Here is a 22,254-nt window from a genome sequence, read left to right on the forward strand (position 1 = left end):
CGTACTACTAATCACGTAGTAATTTTTATGGTCCTAATAATTTTTTTCAAGTATTCTGGTCCTAATAATTATCACACTAATTATCACGTATATACTTGGAAATTACTTAAATATCATGTATTGTTTGTGGTCCTAATTACTTGGAAAGCTATGTATCAATAACTGAAGCAATCCTTTTTTATTGTCCTATAGTAATTACTCAAAAATCTTTTAACAGGCATTCTTACGTGTTTTTTGTCAAAAAAGAAGAAGATATTCTTACGTGTTTCTCAAAAAAAAAAAATTTGTGTCATAGTAAAAATAGATATTTTTGTGTCAAAAAATATAAAATGTGTTTTTCATCACAAATATAATACTATTATATAGCATTATATTTAAGTTAACATCAAATCTTCCTTCAAAAAAATAAAAAAGTTAACATCAAATCTCAACCCTCCATTTAAGTTTGATCAAAGAGTCATGATTATCATTTAATGGTCTCTACAAATGCTCAAATTTGTTGGTGTACTGAATTTCACTCTTTATTTTCATGTTCAGCAAATGTATCTTCAGTGGCGGATCTTGAGTAAATTTTTTGGGGGTGCCAAACAACCATGAAATATATGCAAATCAGTTTCAAGAATTCCAAAAAATAATAATCTGCCATAGTGGTTAAAATTGTTTGAAAGCATCAAGTGGGTGCAGGTTCGAATCCCTGCTAGCATATATTTTTTGAATAGAAAACGTAAATACGAGAGAAAAATGTAAAAAAAGGTGGCGAGAGTATCGAACTCGCGACCACTGGGGGGACCGTAAGGCTAGCTTACCGCTGCAACAACTGAAAACATGCGGAAATAATATGCCTAATATGGTATATATTGAAAACCCAGGGGATGCCATGGCACCCATGGGTCTCAACTAAGATCCGCCACTGTGTATCTTGCTCTTTATTAATTGTGTGTGTGTGTGTGTGTGTATATATATATATATATATATATACACATATATACACACACACACACACACAAATTTTTTGTTCTTTCTAAATATAGTCCAACATTTTAATTCTAATTATTCTAAACTTAACGTAACTTTTATTAAATTTAATAGATAATTGTCAATAAAGGTTGTCTCACTTGATAAGTAGCTGACTCACGTGCAAGGCCGTGGTTATGTCGATAGAACATATTTTGTGGGTTATCTTTAAGTACCTATGCAAATCTCTTTAAGCTTGAGGTCTTCCCTAACCGAAATGAGCACCAACAACTCAACTATACTTTTTGTGACCAATTTTTTTATTAAATAATTCATATTTTAAAGAATAAATTGATAGAGTAAACTTCAAATTTTGATTAAAATTGAAATATTTATTCTAATCAATTTTATATGTGCGTAAACATTTTTTTCTTACATCATATTCATTCTAAGCACATATTCTTGATTATTATTTCAACTTACACAAATATAATTTATTTATTCTATATTTTAGTTAGATGTTAATGGTTAATTTCATAAATTGTGTGTTTTAATGAGTAATCTTTTTCTTTTATTATTTCAGAGATATATGAATTTTAATGAATATTATACATATAATATGAACTGTAATATTATATATGCAATCCAGCAACGTGGAAAAATACACTAGTTATATTATATGAAATATAGACAATATAAAACCAAAATATGAAACTTTTAGATAAAATAGAATAAATATAAACAATTTATCACGATCAATTAAAAGAAACCAAAATATGAAATTTTTAGATAAAATAGAACATATAAATAATTTATCACGATCAATTAATTTTTTTTTTATTTTTGAAATATAAAATCTTCAATTCAATTTTTTGAATGGTTAATGTTATTTTTTTTAAAGATTTTGAATGGTTATTGTTGGTATGTTACTTGTTACGTTAATTTTCTCCTTGTCATGGTCCTCGTGAGCTTGGCTCAGTTGTTGTAGACAATACATAATATATGCAATGTCCGGGGTTCAAACCCCGGCCATCACAAAAAAAAAAAAAAAAAAATCTCTTTGCCATGACTTATTTCTCAGGACTTATATCTCGGGTGATGTAGGTTTCGTCTATTTTTCTGGTGTTTTGGTCACCAAGAGGGAGGGATTGTTTTCTTTATTTATTTATTTTTAGGATGATGTTGTAGGTGCCTTTTTGTTATTTTTCTTCAAGGATGGGCTATGAGGTTTTTTTTAGATCTTATACACTTTATTTTTAACGAAGATCCTATACACTTGTACATTTGTTCTACTTTCTTCTTTCATATATATTTTCTTTCAAATACCGAACCAGACCAAACAAATCTGTTATTGATCTGAATTTGATCACGATCGTGATTGGAAATAAAAATGGATCTACACCATTAATAAAAAAAGTAAAGACCACGTGATGACTTAATAGTCTTTTACAAAAAACAAAAAATACAGACTTGGAAAAGTCTTGGTCTATTACTATGCAAAGACTGCTTTCATCCACATATGTGTTTATTCTATTGTCCTCTAACTTATCAGCATTATGTGAATTGGTCATAGTAAGGGAATTCTGTGTTAAGGGAATGAATGGTAAAGAAAATTGAATTTCAAGCAAAGGCAAAACTTAAGAGAGAAAGAAGAAGGCTTTCAATTTATAAAATGAAATTATACATCATTATGCAAATTATGGTTGGATATATAATTGAATGTTAAATAGTAATATGAAACAATAAAAAGGAAAAAGAAGATAAAAATCCTATAATCACCGGTATTTTGAATATAATTAACGTGAAATGAATCGAAAACATAGGATATTACTCAATTTAATGTATTTATTTAGAATTTTGGTTTTTATCTCTATTATATATATTTCCCCTATTTTATTTTGATAGTACACGTGGCAACTTTACAATGATAGGTGCATTTAATGTTTTCTTTCATCTACACACCAACATGTTTTTTTATTTTTATTGAATATACACACCAAAATGTCAATTGATATAATTCGGATGAGTATTTATTGTAGCATGATTGCAACCGATGATTTTGGAAAACAAAGGGTAATGAGTTTCTTTATTATTTTTTTTAATAAACATTACATATGAAATTACTCTGATATGCTATTTTGGAAAACAAAGGGTAATTATTTTCTTGATTTTTTTTAATAAACATTGTGACCTTATTGTGACTAGTAATGAGTTTCTTTGTTATTTTTTTAATAAACATTACATATGAAATTACTCTGATATGCTATTTTGGAAAACAAAGGGTAATTATTTTCTTGATTTTTTTTAATAAACATTGTGACCTTATTGTGACTAATCAATTAAAAATTCTATTGACAAATTATAATCAACTTTAAAAATTGCTATTTTATTTTTTGAAAATTTTAATATTTATAAGATTGTTGCTACATTGTTTAAAACTTTTAGTGCTCGAGTTTATAATTTGACGCCACGATATTTGATAGTCACAATAATTTTTTTAAGGAATATTTATTTGCCATAATTAACTACTAAGGATGTATTGGAAAAAAAAACTTATTTAGAAATCATTGTTATGTTTTATTTGCCTTGACTTCAATGTAAATGATATGCCTCAATTCATACAAATCCATGCCTCAATTCGTGAAAAAAAAAATTAGCACAATTGTACGGATTCATACACAGAAGAAACAAAAAGATTAGCACAATTCATTGTTTTTTTTTAGGAAAAAAGTTAAAATTCAATGGTATATTTGATTCACTTATAATTATCCTTAACCAATATTTCCATAACCGAAATGAATTGTGATAAATAATTAAAAAATTATTAAAATTAATTCATGTCATTTGTAAATATTCCTCCAATATTACATTGTCATGTGTCAATGTCAATTTTTTAAGCCAATCATATTGCAACGATTTGATGTTACTATGTCATATTTTTTATTTTCACATTGCTTCCAATAATATTTTATTTATGCAATTAACCTATATATACCAATATTTTATTTATTTTTTTAATGAAAATGATATGATTGATTACATCATTTATTTCTTTAAAAAAATATTATTTTGAATGAAAATATTATTTACTTTTGACCAAAAATGCTATCAAAGAAATCCAATTATTTGCCTCACTCATTGTCATTGATAGAAAGCAATCCAAAAATGCTAAAGAAACTTCTCTCACAATTTTCTTTGACATCACAATAAATTACACGTTTTCAATTCTTAATGGGTAAGAAATGCATGAATGTATCGATATTCAGGATCATATGAGAAATTAAGGGTGTAATTGATGTTATTTGTTTGATTTTTTTGCTATAAGTATAGCTTCTAACTTTCAACATTTTCACACCATTTCAAAATTCATTCTTAATTTTTTTAGACTTTTCTCAAAATCTCAAATCCCTCTTTTGTTTATTCAAACTTCGTCATGGGTTTGTCGTTTCATATTTCTTGCTTTCACAATTTTTAGTTGTTTGATGATGGCAAAGCGGAGCTGGTTCAACCATGTTGTTTCACTCATTTCTTGAATACTACGTGAATATGAAAGATTGATATTGGCTCCAACATTACCTGTAAATTATGAAAAATGAAGTGGTGTATCAGATCTCTCTATAATTTTTTATTCTTCACATTTGAGAGATTTTGTTTTTGTACCAATGATCCCATTAGAAATATATTTGGTTACGTGGTAGAGGATATTTCTTTTTGGTGTATCATTTGCTTTTTTCCTTTTTTTAGTGTTACAATTTTTGTGAAGTAATGTTATTAGAACATCCAAAAATCTATAAATTATCTGACACCGTCTACAAATGTATAAATATGTAGTTTCAGAAAACATAAGTTGTCATTTTACTATTACTATTTTATGTATGTGTGGATGATTTAATTTTCTCACCTATCAAATATAGTTGATCTGTATTTGTACGGAATTTTTTTATGTGAAACATTTTATTTTATGCTTTGATTTGATTGAGATCTCTAATGATATTCTTCATCGATGATATAAACATTTTCTTTTACTCAATGTTTGTTTGGTATAACATAAAAAAATACATTTTTTAAAGACAATCAGACCAATTTCAAATTACCACAAAAACTCTAAGTTTGTTCCACTAAATTTACAAAATTGTAAGTCTTCCCAACATCCTGAAAACCTACAAAATTAGGCCGCTTATGAAAAAAATTCCATTAAATTTACAATTAGATGTCATTATCCCCATTTTCTTTATCATTTTTTCAGACATACAATACCTAGAAAAGGAATAAAATATACTAACATTTACTCTAATGATTATTATTTTTTAATTTAGTTTGAAGGAAGAAAACACATATACTTTCTCAGGGTTTCATTGGAGAGCATGTGTCTACGTTTTACGAATTCAAGATTTTCAACATCAACACTATAATTTTTAGTCTTTTTAAAAAAAAAACAACATAAGTTTTTGTCAAGGCAATGTTTTGTATTTGATATAGAATCAAGATGTTAGAGTTTAGATACCTTAGGTTAATGTTTAATGAATTGATATGTCAAAAAGCTAATCTCAATAAATTGATTTAGCCTTTATCTATATTTATTTTATGAATATTTGTCTTGCACAATGGGTATATTACACATGAAATCTTATTTGATGAAACTTAATTGATGCTTTTAAACACATCTCTGTACATGTTAAACATCACCCTAAAGATTGCATACAATTGGTTCACATATCATCTAAGTTGGACAAACCTTTTCTAATAAGAAGACATCTTAACTTCATCATGTTTTACTATGACTGCTTTTCACTTATCATAGTTTCTTCAATAGAATGTATCAAAACCTTCAATCAACCATTATAAATAATTTCCATTTGCAAGCAATTCCACGCACCATTTCAATCAAAAATTGTATTTTTTTAATCTTTTGTCTCAATGTCATGTCTTTTTTTTTTGCCTTTCTAAATTTCACGTATTTGGTATTTTTAACTAGAAAAAATGAATTATATTAACACAAAAATATCAATTATTTGTATAATTAATAATTTAATAATTGTCCAGAAGTCCTAGCTCAACTTGCAAATGCTGAAATTGCAAGGCCGGACATCATGACCCGGGACCTCACAGTTGTGTGTGAGTTTATTTTCAGTGGATTACCACTTCATCTAAGACCAAAAAAATAAATTAATAATTAATATAATTCTCTAATATAAGTTTTTTCCTTTTTATTAAGGATAATAATGATAAGCAATTTAAGAGTAATTAATGTCACTTAAATTAAAATGATTTTATAAAGGTTAAAATGTGTGATGTAATTATTTAGGATGAAAATGTCTTGATCGATGGATCAGACTGAAAAAGAAAAAAATGATAGTGTTAGTTATAGACCCTAATTAAAGGAAACAACTAAACCAAAAAAATATGGAAACAAACAAATATTGGAGTATATTATAACAAATAAATCGGCGACATTTAAAATTCGAATAGTTCATTTTTCTATCCGTATAAAAAAACTGAATTATTTTAATCTTTTAACATTTTCTATTAATGTTTTATATTCAATTTTTTTAAGAGAATATTTAATTTACAAAAAAAAAAGTTTTTGACAAGTTTTAAAAAAAAATGGCATTAAATTTTGAAATTTTATATTTTTATAATTTAAAATAATCAAATTTTATGTGTCATTTTAATTGGGTTGATTCTATAAATATTAAACTTTGTTGTTTAATAGGTCGGACAAAAAAAACGTTCTTTAAATAAGATCATTAATTGTAACCCTTAATTAAACAAAAATAAAAAATATGAAATTATATTGCAAAGAAAAAATGATGTGCTGTTGAAATTTAAATAATTGAGGTTACTTAGAAAAAACTTTTTCTAAATAAACTAAAAACAAAAATATTTTATGTTTTTTATTATTGTTTTTTTTTGAAGGAATGTTTTTTATTATTGTTTGACATCCATTTTTTAAAAGGAATACCTCATGTATTTTGAAAAATTATCGCTAAATTTCGAATACTTCAATTTGAATAATTTAATTTTTTTCTTTTTTTTTTTTTGATTTTTTTCATGTTATTAAGTATAATTATGATAAAATAAGGTTTTAAAATGATTTTCTATATAAGTTAAGTTCTATCACCCATATTGTCAACCCAAATCTTTAAACGTTAAGTGACGGAGGGGACTAACTTATTCTAATGTGGGTAACGTTTTGGAAGGAACCAACTTGAAACTTTTAAAACATAAGAGATCAACTTGAAAACTAAAATAAACATAAGGGATCAAATATGCAATTAAGTCTAATGAGTCATTAATTTGACCATTTAAATTAAAATGATTCTATTAAATGTCTCATTTAGTGGGTGAGATGAAAAAAAAATGTTATTTAAATGATACCATTATATCATATCATGGTTTGAATCACTATTTTTGCTATTAATACTAATAATAACATTCCTAATCAAGGTTGGCTCGGCTAATAATGAGTCGAGTCAACCTCAAGGGCGCGGAGTCAATCCCCACTATTAGCTTGAGGATCTCTTTGATAAGGAGTAACTTTGTAAGTGCTCATTGAGTCATGAGACATATCTTGATCTTGATGTGTACTCCAGAGTCTAACTCACCTAAAAAAATTATAATAAGAAAATTAATTTTTTTTTTAAATTGTAAATTGTAGATTATGATAGTAGTCTTTGAAAATCCTCAATTTATTTTATGAAAAATCAAGGATGTGTTTGTTTCAAGGCAAGAAATTACATATCTTGAAAGAACATTCATACCCATTTGTTTGGTAAAAATTTAGATTTTCTGGAATATTTTAGAAATTAATTATTTAAAAAAATAAAAATGGAAATAAATGTCAATGGTAGTGAGAATTTATAGCAAGCTGAGTTTTTTTACCATGGAAATTTTAGATTCCCATCCTCTAAGCATGAGAATAACAATAGAAGAAAACATGTGTAAATAACATTCCTGAGAATATAACATGCATGGGAACAAATTATCAAAACTTACAACAAACATGAGAATGTAGCATTTCTAATCTCACATTCCTAGGAATCATATTACAAATCTTGAAATAAACACACCCTAAAGTCTCTTTGACATATTCTAAAGGAACTTTTGTTTAAAAGAAATAATAATAACAAACACAATTTAAAAGGAGAATTGAATGATTTTTTTTAAATGAAATAATAATAACAAACACACTTTAAAAGGAGAATTGAATGATATCCAAAATTAAATTTTAGCAATAACTCAATGATTTTGTCAATTTCATTTTTACGAATTTTCAACAATTTTTTTATACAATTTATTTATGGGTCCCTCACAAAAGTGGAGAGATAGGGTGCTTCTATAGCCATCCTTCTCTACAAGCACCTTATTTATTTGCTCCACAACAAGGGTGCTTATTTATTATGGTGTTAAATAGGTGAAGCACCTACATTGTGAATAGTCTTAGAGATAAAAGAGCACTCACAAATATATTTATGTTTACTTATCTCCAAGGATAATAACTGAGTTCGAAACTCAGAATCTCGATATTCAAAGTTTGTCCTTCTACTACTAGATTAAACCCTTAAGTTGGAAAATCACAATGAACAAGAAAATGAATTTTTATTTCATATTAATAATGACAAATGAAATATCCCTTATACCCAAACCATCTCTCATCTTGATTTTTTTACTAAAAGAGTTTGATGGTTTAATTGTTCATGCTAATTGAGATTGCTCGGTCAAACATATTGTCCAAAAGTTGTTGATAATTTTGTGGATTTTTTGAAGGAGTTGAAAACCTTAAGTCATCAGGTGTATTGGTCATCTAACTTATATGTAACATCTACTTTATCATCCAATATAGAACTTTAACTCACACATGACACATTGACATCTCTCCATTAAGTTTGAGACTCTTTGCGTCCGGGATATAGAGACATAATAAAATAAAGTTAGACTGATGCATGACATGTTAAAAGAGGTGGGTTGATGGTGGCTTTATACAAAGAGTTTTTATCCCTTTCTTTCATGATAAATAAAGGATTAAGCAAACGAAATCCAAAATCGAAGAAAACAGTTCATTATAATGTTAGGACTTTCGCGGGAGTGTAAACTGGGTTGGATAATCACATTATACTAAGAGCAACTACTCAAGTGAGATTAACATCACATCTTCATCCAAATCTTAAAGGCATTGGATTTATGGGTCATCTCACTTATATGTTTGTCATTATATTCTCTTGCATCCAATTTGAAACTTTAACTCATATAACACATGTTAACATCTCTCCCATGAAGTGTGAGACTCTCCGCATTTGTGATTTGGTAACAAAGCCAAATAAAATTAGATGAAGACATATCATGGTAAAAATGGTGAGTTGGTGGTGATTTAATGGAGGGAGGTTTATGTTCCTTTCTTTCATGAGAAGTTACGAAATAAATTAGAAAAGGAAAAAAAATAAAAAATAATTTGAACATGAGAGAAATTGTAATATCCCGCCTGACAGTATCGAGATATTACCAGTCGACTGTGTCAGATGAATTTAATTCATGGAAAGTAAGTTAACGGAAATATTTTATAAGATGTCAGTTTTTTACGGGAAAAGTATCAGAGTCGTTTTAAACACGCTTGAGGCAAGGGCATAATGGTAATTTCATGGAAAAGGATATTTAAATGTTTTTGGATGGAAAATATCTTATTTTCCCTTATCCTCTCTCTCTCTTCAAGTGTTGGGAAAACATTTCTCCTCCTTCTCTCTTCTCTTCTCCCACGCCTCTTTCTCTCATTTCTCCACCAAACCTTTCCAAATCTTCTTCTAATCCTTGGCAAGCCTCTAAGTTATGTTCTTCATGATCTTTCAAGCCAAGAGAGGTTTGATTTATGTTTGATTTCCTCTGCTTCTCCTCTCAAGAAATGAATCAAAATCTAGGGTTTTGATTGTGACAAGAAGCTAGGGTCTTTGGTGGTGAATTTGGAGCTTATACTAGTTATATTTCATGGAATTGGAAAGATAAACAAGAGACAACCTTGAGGTGGAGTTATTTTGAAGCCAAGAGTTAGGGTTTGGTTCTTGGTAAGTACTAACATGATGCAAGTTATGGTTTCCTCATGATAAAGCAAGGATTATGGTGTCTTAGAGTTCAAGAGAACCTCAAGATTGAGTGGCATAAGCTAGGTTTGCAAGAGAAACAAGTTGGGGTTTTGTTGCTTGAGCTTGGAAGCTTGGGAATCAAGTTTATGTCTTGGTTAGGTGAGTTCCTTAGTTAGTTTCCCTCCCTTTGGGATTATGTTTAAGCCTTGTTAATTAACATGAATCATATGATAACTTCTAGGGTTTTAAGTATATGTTTAGTTGCCCTTTTTCTTGCCATGCTTGCTATACTTGTATGTACTTGTTCCATGACTGTTTTTATAGGTTCCTAATGATCCTAAGGGTCATATAGCACTTGGAGATGCTTGGTTTGAGGTTTTTAAGTCAAAAATATCAATTTTGAAGTGGCTGGACTGTCACAGCTCGCCACGGCGAGTAAACTGCTCGCAAGGCGAGCTAGAAGGTCGAACAGGGGGTCCTGCTCGCCCCCAACTCGCCATGGCGAGTAAGAGCTCGCCTCCCCAGTAATTTTACTCGCCTAGGCGAGCAACACAGTGGGGGAACCCATTGTTTTGTTCGCCTCAGGTCGTTTCGGTGTTTCACGAGCGGTTTTTCTTGTGCAGTCTTTTTAAGAGAAATAAACCCCTCAAACCAAGATCCTAATTGTTAAAGTTTTAAAAGGAGACTTCCTTATAAATGAAACAAGTATTTGGCAAATATGGTAAAGCATGGTAAGCGAGAGTATGGTGTTTGATTTGGGTAGCAAGATAATCTTTAAGTAAGGGAATGAACTAGAGCCTCGACTAGTTGTCGAGAACTAGCATGTTTAGCAAGTATCCCTAGAATTTTAAGACGCGAAGTGTAATCTATTCACATATGATTATGTATGTTTAGTTAGCACATTAAGCCATGGATTGATTAGTCAATCTCTCCACCAAGAATAAGAACGTATAAGCTAGAACAAGTAAGAGTTTACCACTAATCAGTTCGATTAAGGTTCCGAGGTAAACAATCAAGTATGTACATGTTTAACTTATGTATACGACAAGACCATGACTAATAAGTAGGTGGCATGTCTCTTGCTATCCACATCAGGGGGATACAAGAGGTTCTCGATCTAAGGGGAACGATTCAAGCCGTAAGGGACCCGCATGTCACTGAAATAAGCAAGACGTAGGTGCTCGTGTCTCTTGTTATCCACGCTAGGGGGATACGGGAGGTTCTCGACCTAAGGGGAACGGTTTAAGCCGCAAGGAACCCGCACGACACCGAGGGAGTCTGATTTACGTACATCGGTCATGTATGGGATTGTACTCGGGGTTACTCCACCCGGGACTTTCCGTAAAATGAATCAAGATAATATTGTTTGTTCAACGCTAACATAATGATTAATGAACTTAGATGCGATTATGATATGATTATGATCACGAATGAACTCATGTATGAATATGTTATGTGCAAGTAGAAGCTAAGTAAAGAATGTGATGCCGATGACGTTCTTAGGTTTCCCTAATCGTCCGGCTTAGGATTGTGTCATGAACATGTTACATGAAGACCTCGATGCGTTTACCGTATCTTGGCATAGTGGTCTTAGGTTCCCTTGACCTCCATGACACACAAGAATATAGTAAGCCTATAACAAGTAAGATGAATTATGACGGCCCTAGTATGCACAACCGTCTAAGCATGCAAGTCCCCACACACGTATAATCAACCGTCGGGTTGTAAAATAGACACGTGGTGACCATAGGTTTTCCCCCCCGTGGTTGCCTATAGCCTAGGATTAGGTGGAACTCACTGAGACATTATGTCTCATCCCAATCCTATTTTGTTTCAGATAAACAGGTTGGATGGCAAGCTAGTAGCCGAATGGATGTTTCAACAAGTGTTTGTTCGTACCCGCAGCATGATGTGATGGATTTCAAGGATGCAATTTATTATACTTTAGAAAAGATGAGTTGTATATCTTTGTACGAACGCATGTTGTTGTAATAATATTCATTCGGAAATTTTTTTTGTTGTATATTTTAATGTATCCGGTACTAAACTTAACGCACGTGCTAGACTTTCTAGATACGTCTGGTATGGGTGTTATAGAAATGATAAGGAAAAAAAAGAGTGTGTGCTTTAAGGGGAGCGTATAAGGAATAGAGTGAATTGTCGATAATTTTACTGGTTCGATTAAGGAGTTGGACATTTTTTAGTAATTATTAACCTATAGTAATTATTGACCAAAATATTAGACTAACTAAAAAAACGCCATATTATTTTAAAATTTCTAATAAGTATTTATTTTGTAAAATCAACAATACACATATGCTTTTTTCCATTGTCAAATTTCACCAAAGAATAAAAGTGAAGGAGTTTGAAGTAGTTGAGGTTGAATAACAAAAAAAAATATAGCATGAAAGAGAATGGCATCCAATAACTAAAGTTTAAGATCTTTCAAAAAAAAAAACTAAAGTTTAAGATTAAAAATAAATAAACAATTGACAACTGAAAACTAACAAAATTTATTATCATAATGTTGGGATTTTCGAATGAGTCTTCACCTGGTTGGATGATCGTATTACGTCAGTAACAACCATACAAGTGAGATTGACACCACATCTTTACATAAAACCTTAAGACACTATGTATTTTGGTCATCTCACTTATATGTTGTTCAAAATCTACTCTCCCATCCAATGTATAATGTTAACTCACATTTGACACATTAACATATCCTAATCAATTGTGTGACTATCCGCGTCCATGATTATGTAACGTAGTCAAATAAGGTCAAAATTAGGTGCAACATGTTCAAAAAGGTTGATTGGTGGTGATTTCATGAAGGGTAGTTTAAATTCCTTTCATCTATGAGAATAGAGAAAGGAAACAAGATAGAAAAATAAAACAAATATGAAGAAGAAGAAAATTGAACATGGGAGAAACATTAAGGTGAAAAATATGTAGTGTGTGTTTTGTCCATGAGAGTATTAAAAATAGATTGAATTATCGGTAATTATATGGTTTTGTTGAAGGAGTTGAAGAGTTTTGGGTAATTATTACCAAAAAAAGTCGAATTAATTAAAAAATGTTGTATCATTTTAAAATGTCTAATAAACATGTATTTTGTCAATTCATCATAACACATGTACATTTTCCATTGTCACACCCCATCATATATCATATGCGAAGGAGTTTGAAAAAATAGAGTTTGAATATAAAAATAGAATGAAAGTGAATGACATCAAAAAACAAAGTTTTACGTTAAAAAATGGTTAATTAAGTAAACGTTCCCTATAATATTAAGATTTTTTTTAGTCCCTTGAAAAAAAAATTGTATATCTGGATTTTTTTTGCAAAACATGAAGGTCTTGAATTTTTTCCAAAAGTGGGGGATTCCACACTGGACGAAGTTAAGCACGTAAACGAATTCCTTCTATCATTGGTTCCAGGAGACGAAAAGGAATATATCAGTTCTGATTCGGTTTGCAAATCAGACGAAAATAGTGAGGTACAAAGTGTTTATCTCTTGAGACTTCAGTTTTTCTATTATCTAATAGAGCAACTCCAATATTCTCATACTCAGTTTAATTTTATTTATAATGTCAGTATTCTTCTGATCTTTCTCATTTTTGCTAATGTAAGCCGTACTCTTTCACTGATCATATTATCAACTATATGTTCTGCTTCATTTTTTATAAATCTGCTATATCTCCGTCTTTTTTTTTCTTTGTTCTTTGGAACTCCTATGTCTATGTGCATGCACAAGACAATTTTGTAGTCCCTTTTTCAAGTCTTTTCTGTTGTGATTTTGTTGATGGGTTATTTTATAATATGCTTAGTTAAAAATGCTATAGATAATTGGTGTCTTTGTTGTTGTTTGTTATACTTATTTGTTACACGATTGAATAATTACAAATTTGTGTTGGATGTTAAGATGAATCAAGTGTATGCAGAATATTAACTTGGTATATATAAGGGTATCCACTATTAAAATCATGGTAGAGACGATTCGTTGGGTAGGGACAATTAATTGTATATGCAGTGGTAGGCCTCGAGACTCCAACACCCTGAGTTATATGCAGAACATAAAAAAAAAAAAGGACTCATGTCTCCGTGATTAATTTTAGTCATCCGTGTAAAATATTCCGGCATTAAATACTAATATTTCAACGTTACATCCGTTAAATCATTCATGTTTAACGATACGAAAATCCAAATAACTATATATGCGTTGATATTTGTATATAATATGCAATCGAAAATACGATAACGATGCGTTCTATTTATATATTGTGTATAAAATAATGAAATTGATGTTTAATTATATTTTATAAAATAAAAAAATAGTCGTAATTCTAGCCCTTGCTTGACACGGGTTTCCAAGCTAGTTATGAATATATATGTACTTAATGAGTCATGAACCATTAACACTATGTGAAAGTCATTTAAAGTTTCTTCTCCCATGATGAAAATGGTAAATCAATTTCTTCTCCAATTAGTAATTAATGAGAATTTGATATTTTCATTCCCGTCTATCATTGTTGGTGATGCATTCTTTACTAAAGACATGGTCTGTAATGAAACAAACAGTGATGGTGTTGAATGACCTTTGATTGGGCTATCTATGTCAAAAACCTTCTTCTTTGGACGAATGAAGATGGTGTACGTGCACACACTCTAACGGTCATGTCATGAAGTATCGTAGAATGATAGGTATATGTGGGTAATAGTGAGTGTACTTGACCACCATAAGTTAATATTTACAGAGTAGGTTTAAGGTGTTTGGCCCTTATACCTTTACCTAGACAATTGTCTTTGAGGACAACTATTTTGTGCATAACCTGTGCCATTGACGAGTCAATCGATGCATGGTCTTGTGTGTAGCTTATGCAAGAGATCATATTTGGTCAGTGCATAGTTCCATGTGCAGCTTGTGCTATGAACCATACTACTTCCAAGTGTAGACGCAAACATGCAATCACGGGTACCACGAGTGCTACAAATCCAGCAAACCTCGTGCAAGGTACAATTTGAAACATATGGAGCATACCTGAACTTATAGCGGGGCATCGACCCATGTCTGAACGCAAAGTGTGGTAAATATGAGTCGAACAAGATGATTCACTTAAGAAAGAAGATAAAGGGGCATATGTCTTCTTTTTATAATCTATTTAACAATAAACAAACTAGATTATTACACGATGAATTCATTTAAACATATCAACTTTGGTGTAAGTTAAATGACTTATATCTGATGTCAAGGCATCCTAACTCATATTTAATAATTATTATTTTAGTAATCACGCCTAATTTTTTTTTCATTAAATTCAAATCACAATTTGTAATGTGTTAAATAATAAAATTCATTGTATAAACTTAATTTCCTTAATTTATATATTTTATTACCATAATTTTATACATCAATGTAACAGCTTCATTTAATTTCTTTATATCTTGTTCATCCAAAAATATTATGGCCTAGCTTAAAAGTCTGATGTAGGCTAGCCGTAGGTACGGTTACATATTTGAAAACGAGTAAATAGGCAATTACCCCCCTGAAATTGTAAGTTTCGTCAATTACCCACCTCAAATTAACAAAACTTCAATTATCCCCCTGAAATTGCACAACGTTAATCAATTTACCCCATCCGTCAAATTTTTCTGTTAGTGAACATGACGTTTTGCAAATACCCCCTGAAGTTTTGCACTTATGTGCAAAATGCCTCCCGTACTTAAAAATTTATATATATATTTTTTTTGTGTAATGAGAACTATTGTTGTTCTTTTTTATTTTGTTTATTTGAGGGGAAATAGGATAGAAAGGTAACATAGTGATTTCCTTGATGATTGATTTATTAAATTTAATATGGAGAAGTGAATGAATGATATCATCTTAAAAATAGGAACTAATTTGAGGTTTAATCTTTTCTTTTTCACATGAATCCTGCTCTTTACCCAACACATTTTGCTCGCGCCCAACTGAAATACCGAAAATACTCATGCGTGAGTTAACTCACGCAGGTGTTAAATCTGCGTAACTTAACTCACGTTGCGTGAGTTAACTCACGAATGTGTTAAACTCAACGTGACTCAACACAAACAGAGAGTTTAACACATGTGTGGGTTAACTCACGCTAGTTTTCAAATTCAAAAAGGGAGCAAACTTACGCTATTTTTATTTACATGGTGAGAGGTTGTGCTTGCTATATATGTGGGAGTACTAGCTTATTGTAAGGAAGAAGATAATCCAATGTTAAGAGACCAAACACACCAGTAAAAATGGGCAATCCCTCCAACCATACTCATAATCTCATTCACCTTATCATATTTATAATCATCTAAAAATTTCATTTAATTAGTTAGTACTCATTCATAAACCATTAGCTACTGCTACACCAACATAGAACATATCCTCAACCTCTAATAACTCATCACCATTTCTCATTTGCTTTGCTTGAATCATTACTGAAATTTGTTCAATGTTTTTTTTTTCGACAGAGAAATTTGTTCAATTTTAGAAAAAGGAAATCAATGCATTTGTATAATTTTTACCTTTGTGGTGTTATTTTTTTTGTCTTAAATAAATATCCATAGATAATTAAGAATTCAACGAGTAGGTAGATAAAATTTTGACAAGCAATAGTTCTCATTATACAAAAAAAAATATAAATTTTCAAGTTCAGGGGGCATTTTGCACATAAGTGCAAAACTTCAGGGGGGGTATTTGCAAAACGTCACGTTCACTAACAGAAAAATTTGACGGAGAGGGTAAATTGATTAACGTTGTGCAATTTCAGGAGGGTAATTGAAGTTTTGTTAATTTCAGAGAGGTAATTGACAAAACTTACAATTTCAGGGGGGTAATTGCCTATTTACTCATTTGAAAACCAAAACCAAAAATTCCATTAACTGGAAATTAAATTCAATAAATTAAATTATTTCCGTTTTTATATATTTGATTCCTACCAAATCAATGAATCTCAATTTATTTGAGTTTCAGTTTTATGCTATTTAAAAATTGATCACCAGAAATCGAAACCAGATCATTATATTTAGGGGAAATTACATTCACCATCTCTAAGAAGGTGAATATAATTTCATAGGAAAAAAATAAAACATACATTTTTTTTTGAAAGAAAAATAAAACATACATGTTGCCTTTATTGATTTTGGTTCATTATTTTATGATACAGTGATGCTATTTCCAGCGAAGGAAATCATCACGAAGGCATCATGAATATATGGCAACCGTTGGATTTGCTTCCTTATAACAATACATGGGTTGATGGAAATCATGAAGGTGGCCCACACTGCTAATTAACACGCTCGTGATAACTTCGGGAAGCTATTTTTCGGGAAACATAGCATTTTCCTTTATGATATTCTCTCACAAAATTCATTGGTTCATTTTCATTTCTTCAAAGCAATCAACAGCCACAACTATCTTGGAAACAACCCAAAAGAATTGAATGGTCGTGACTCAAAACATAAATGGGTCCAGACTAATAAAAAAAAGTAAAGACTACGCGATGACCAAGTAAGTGTTTTAGAAAGAAAAAAATTATTAAGGGTCCGTTTGTTACGGATTAAAATAAAAGTGATTTTGACATAAAATAATTTAGAGATTATTTTTTAGAGATTTTACGAAAAATCAAAATATATTTTGCATTTGTTTACCGTAATAAAAATCACTTTTTTTAAAAAATAATTTAGTTTGTTTGGATACAGCTATATAAAAGCGATTTTTTTGTTACAAAATTAGTTCAATCTTTAAATCCATATTTTCTCTCTCCTCTAAAAAAAAATCTATCTTTTGAGAAGCTGCTCTCTACAGCTTCTCATTTGAAGCTGTTTTTAGATTTTTTTAAAAAATCTGTAACAAACGGATGCAATATTCTTAAAAGTGATTATTTTCTTAAAAAAGTGATTTTTTCGTAAAAAAAGCTATAACAAACGGGCTCTAAAAAAAATATTTTAGAAAAAAAAAAAAGAAAGACTTGGAAAAGTCTCTAGTCAATTACACCTACTATGGAAAGACAACTTTCATCCACACTTTGTTCTTGGTTTTGTTTTGTTCTTGAACTCTATATCATTATGAGAACTGGGCATAGAGTCGGAACGAAAACATCATTGTTAACTGAATGAGTGGTTAAGAGAATTGATTTCCAAAAAATTGGGAAAACGTTATAAAAGAAATAAGAAGGTTTTGTAATCGTACGATTCTTAGAGGACCGATCCAATTATCTTTGAAAGTTGATTTTTCCACATAAGAACCGCTTAAAAACACAAGAAAATGACCAAGAAAAAAATATTGTTGTTCTCATCTCAAATATAACACAACGTCGACAAGCTACACCGCCTTAAAAGATAACCAACTTTTGGTTAGCTACCAGGTAAAGGTAGAGACTGGGGTCGAGGACAATGCAATCCAAAAGAATTGAACGGTCATTACTCAAAACATAAATGGGTCCAGACTAATTAAAAAAGTAAAGACTATGCGATAACAAAGTAAGTGTTTTAGAAGAAAAAAATATTGTTAAAAAATATATATTTTAGAAAAAACAAAAAGATAAAATTGGAAAAGTCTTCCCTTCGTCCACACTTTTGTTCTTGGTTTTGTTTTGTTCTTCAACTCTATATCGTTACGTGAACTGGGCGTAGAGTCGGATGGAAAACATCATTGTTAAGTGAATGAGTCGTTAAGAGAATTGATTTACAAAAAATTGGGAAAATGTTATAAAAGGAAGATTATTATTTTTCCTACCTATGCTATTCTCGTGCTCCCTATAAGATTCCCAAAAATGTCCATGGGTTTTTGATTATAAAATCCAAAAACATCCAAACTGAGTTCGGTTTTATAATCCAAAATATGCTTATGTATAATCTGTTGGAACAAAATGTGTTTAACAATGAACCTTATAGAGTTTTGATGATAACAAGGTATTAAAAATTGTAAATTGGACTAGCTAATATTTGTTCAAGTGTACAGGACCATAGTTAAAAAATGTCATCATATAAAGGTTCTGAAGAACAAAAAGAGAGCTATGGACTAAAGAAAAGGAAGCTTGAAAGCATCTGAAATGAAGTGCATCTGAAGTTATAAGTGCTCCTGAAGAATGATGACATCATCAGAAGCTGAAAGTCATCAGAAGCTGAAGGTCAACAGAAGCAGATAGCCTTCAGAAGCGGATAGTCATCAGAAGCAGATAGTTCAGAAGCGACTTGATCAGAAGCTGAAGCTCATCAGAAGCTGATTATCACCACAAGCTGAAGATTCAAAGATAAACACTTCAAAAGCTTTCTATTGAATTTGAAAACACTACAGAAGACTAGTGGAAAGCTACAACGGTCATTTTGGTGAAGATTTGAAGGCCTTGGAACCTTATCTTCAAAAAGCGTTGACATTGTACTTTGTACGAACTGTACAACCACCTTCTCCACTACTCTGTTTTGTGTCTATGCTACAGGACAAGAAAACAGCTCCAGAATACGGCTTGGCCTGCAAAGATGTTCCTTTGGATAGGGAATGGATTTCAAATTGGTTCTTCATAGGACAACAACCAAATCAGGCAAACGATCAGTGGTGAAAGATCAAGCTTCAACAACGACTCTTTGATGTGCTGGCAATTTCACAACGTCTCTTTCACACCTATATATAAAGAAGTGAAGACTTAGAGAATTGGTAATGCTGAACAAAAAGACTCTCAACATTTTTACAAGTGCCAAATCTCTGCTGAAATTGTTATGCATTCACTTAGAATTTCTGTGTATCAAAGTTATATCTTAGAAATTCTTAAGTCTTAGAGTCTGTATCTGATTTGTATTGTGAGCACCTCTGATTGTATATCAAGTGTTCAACCTTAAACAATTTTCTGTGTAATTTTGTTTAGTTAGAAGTCTCTTGCAGTTGTGCTTGAGCAGGGAAGTCTCTTGATTGTGTTCTTGAGCATAGGAAGTCTCTTGCAGTTGTGCTTGAGCAAAGGAAGTCTCTTGCTTGTGTGCTTGAGCAATTGTAATCAGATATTACTCTTAGTGAAATCTCCTTGGAAGTGCAAGGGGGACTGGACTACTTCCGGATTGTGGAAGGAACCAGTATAATTGCTTTGTGTCGTTCTTCTTCTCTCTCTCTGTTTTATTCCGTTGCGTTCAGATTCTGAGTATCACTTCAGAAGCAGTATCACTTAGCTTCTAATCAGTGTGTTCAGTTTTAGGAGAAACGAAGAATTTTTCAAAACACAATTCAACCCCCCCTTCTTGTGTTTTTCTCACCTTCAATTGGTATCTACAGGCTTGGTCTGTTGTTTAACACTTAACCGTGCAACAGTAAAAGATCTGAGAAAAACATGTCTGACGAATCTGTTTCTGGCAATGGATCTGGCAACAACAACAAAAGTGTGTCATATGATTACAATGTTGACAACAAGAAATCCAGTGTTGGAAAGATTCCAAAGTTCAATGGAGATGCTGAAGAATTTTCTTGGTGGAAAACCAACTTCTATAGTTATATCATGAGTTTAGATGAAGAACTATAGGATATACTAGAAGAAGGAGTTGGTGACTTGGTTCTTGATGAAGAAGGAGCTGCTGTGGATAGAAAGAAACATACTCCTGAGTTGAAGAAACTCTACAATAAGCATCATATTATCAGAGGAGCTCTTGTCACTGCTATTCCTAAAACAGAGTATATGAAGATGAGTGACAAATCCACTGCTAAAGCTATGTTTGCTTCTCTCTGTTCAAACTATGAAGGCAGCAAAAAGGTCAAAGAAGCAAAGGCTCTCATGCTTGAACATCAGTATGAGTTATTCAAGATGAAGGATGATGAAACTATTGAGGAGATGTACTCAAGGTTTCAAACCTTAGTCTCTGGGCTACAAATCCTGAAGAAGAGTTATGTTGCTTCTGACCACGTAAGCAAGATACTCAGAAGCTTACCAGCCAGATGGAGACCAAGGGTGACTGCCATTGAGGAAGCTAAAGATTTAAACACTTTAAGTGTCGAAGATCTTGTTAGTTCTCTCAAAGTTCATGAGTTAAGTCTTAATGAACATGAGTCTACTAAGAAGAGTAAATCAATAGCTCTTTCATCCAAAGGCAAGTCATCAAAAGTTCTCAAAGTGGTTGAATCTGAAGAAGAAGAACAATCAAACTCAGATTCTGAACCAGATGCTGCTGAAATGGCCATGCTCTCCAACAGACTACATTATCTGGCCAAGAAGAACAGAAAGTTTCTAGCCAAAAGGAGCAACTCCAGAAGCTCAAGGAAAGAAGATCAGAAGGGATGCCTCAACTGTAAGAAGCCTGGACACTTCATTGCTGAATGCCCTGATCTTCAGAAAGAGAAGTCAAAGGACAAGTCAAAGAAATCAACTTTCAAACCAAGCAAATACAAGAAGCAGATTAAGCAGAGTTTAATGGCAACCTGGGATGATTTAGGAAGTAAATCTGAATCTGATAAAGAAGAAGCTGATGAAGACGCAAAGGTAGCAGTTGGGTTAGTGGCTACAGCAACTTCAGAAGCAGGATCAGATTCAGACTCTGAAGATGAAAATGAGGTATATTCTAAGATTCCCAAAGATGAACTTGTTGAGTCACTTAAAGAACTTCTTACACATTTTGAAGTAAGAACCAATGAGTTGAAGGATTTAAAAGAAAAATATGCTGATTTGGTAAAACAGCAAAAATCAACTCTATTGGATCTGAAAGCTTCTGAACAAGGACTTAGGGGCTTTGACTTCATGTGTAAAACATATGAAGATCAGCTCAGGTTCTTATGTCAGAAGCTGCAAGAAAAGTGTAATGAAAAACCTTTAAGCAACCATGAAATTGCACTTTAAGATTTTATCATATCTGGCATTGACAGAAGCAGAGTGGCTTCTATGATTTATAGCATTTACAAGAACAATGGCAGAGGAATTGGTTTTCCAGAAGTAAAACTTGAGAAAACCAATCTAAAATCTTGTTGTGAATGCATCAAGGAAGGTCTGAAAACCTTCTTTGTACCTGAAGGTGCTGAGTTGGAAACGGTTGTTCAATCAGAACCTAAAGCTTCTAGCTCTAAGGCTAAGATTATTTCAAAGCCAAAGAACTCAAAGCCAAAGGCTATGATCAAATCTGATTCCAAGACTTCAAAGATCAGGATCTTGAAAAGATCAGAACCTGTTCCTCAGAGTCTGGTGAAACCAAAATCTGAGGTTCTGAAGTGTAAGTTTCAGAAGAAGACAGTTACTACTTCTGA

Source organism: Medicago sativa, chromosome 6 (assembly GCF_051527215.1).
Source record: "Medicago sativa cultivar Bolivia chromosome 6, Bolivia_mono, whole genome shotgun sequence".
Classification (NCBI taxonomy): Eukaryota; Viridiplantae; Streptophyta; class Magnoliopsida; order Fabales; family Fabaceae; genus Medicago; species Medicago sativa.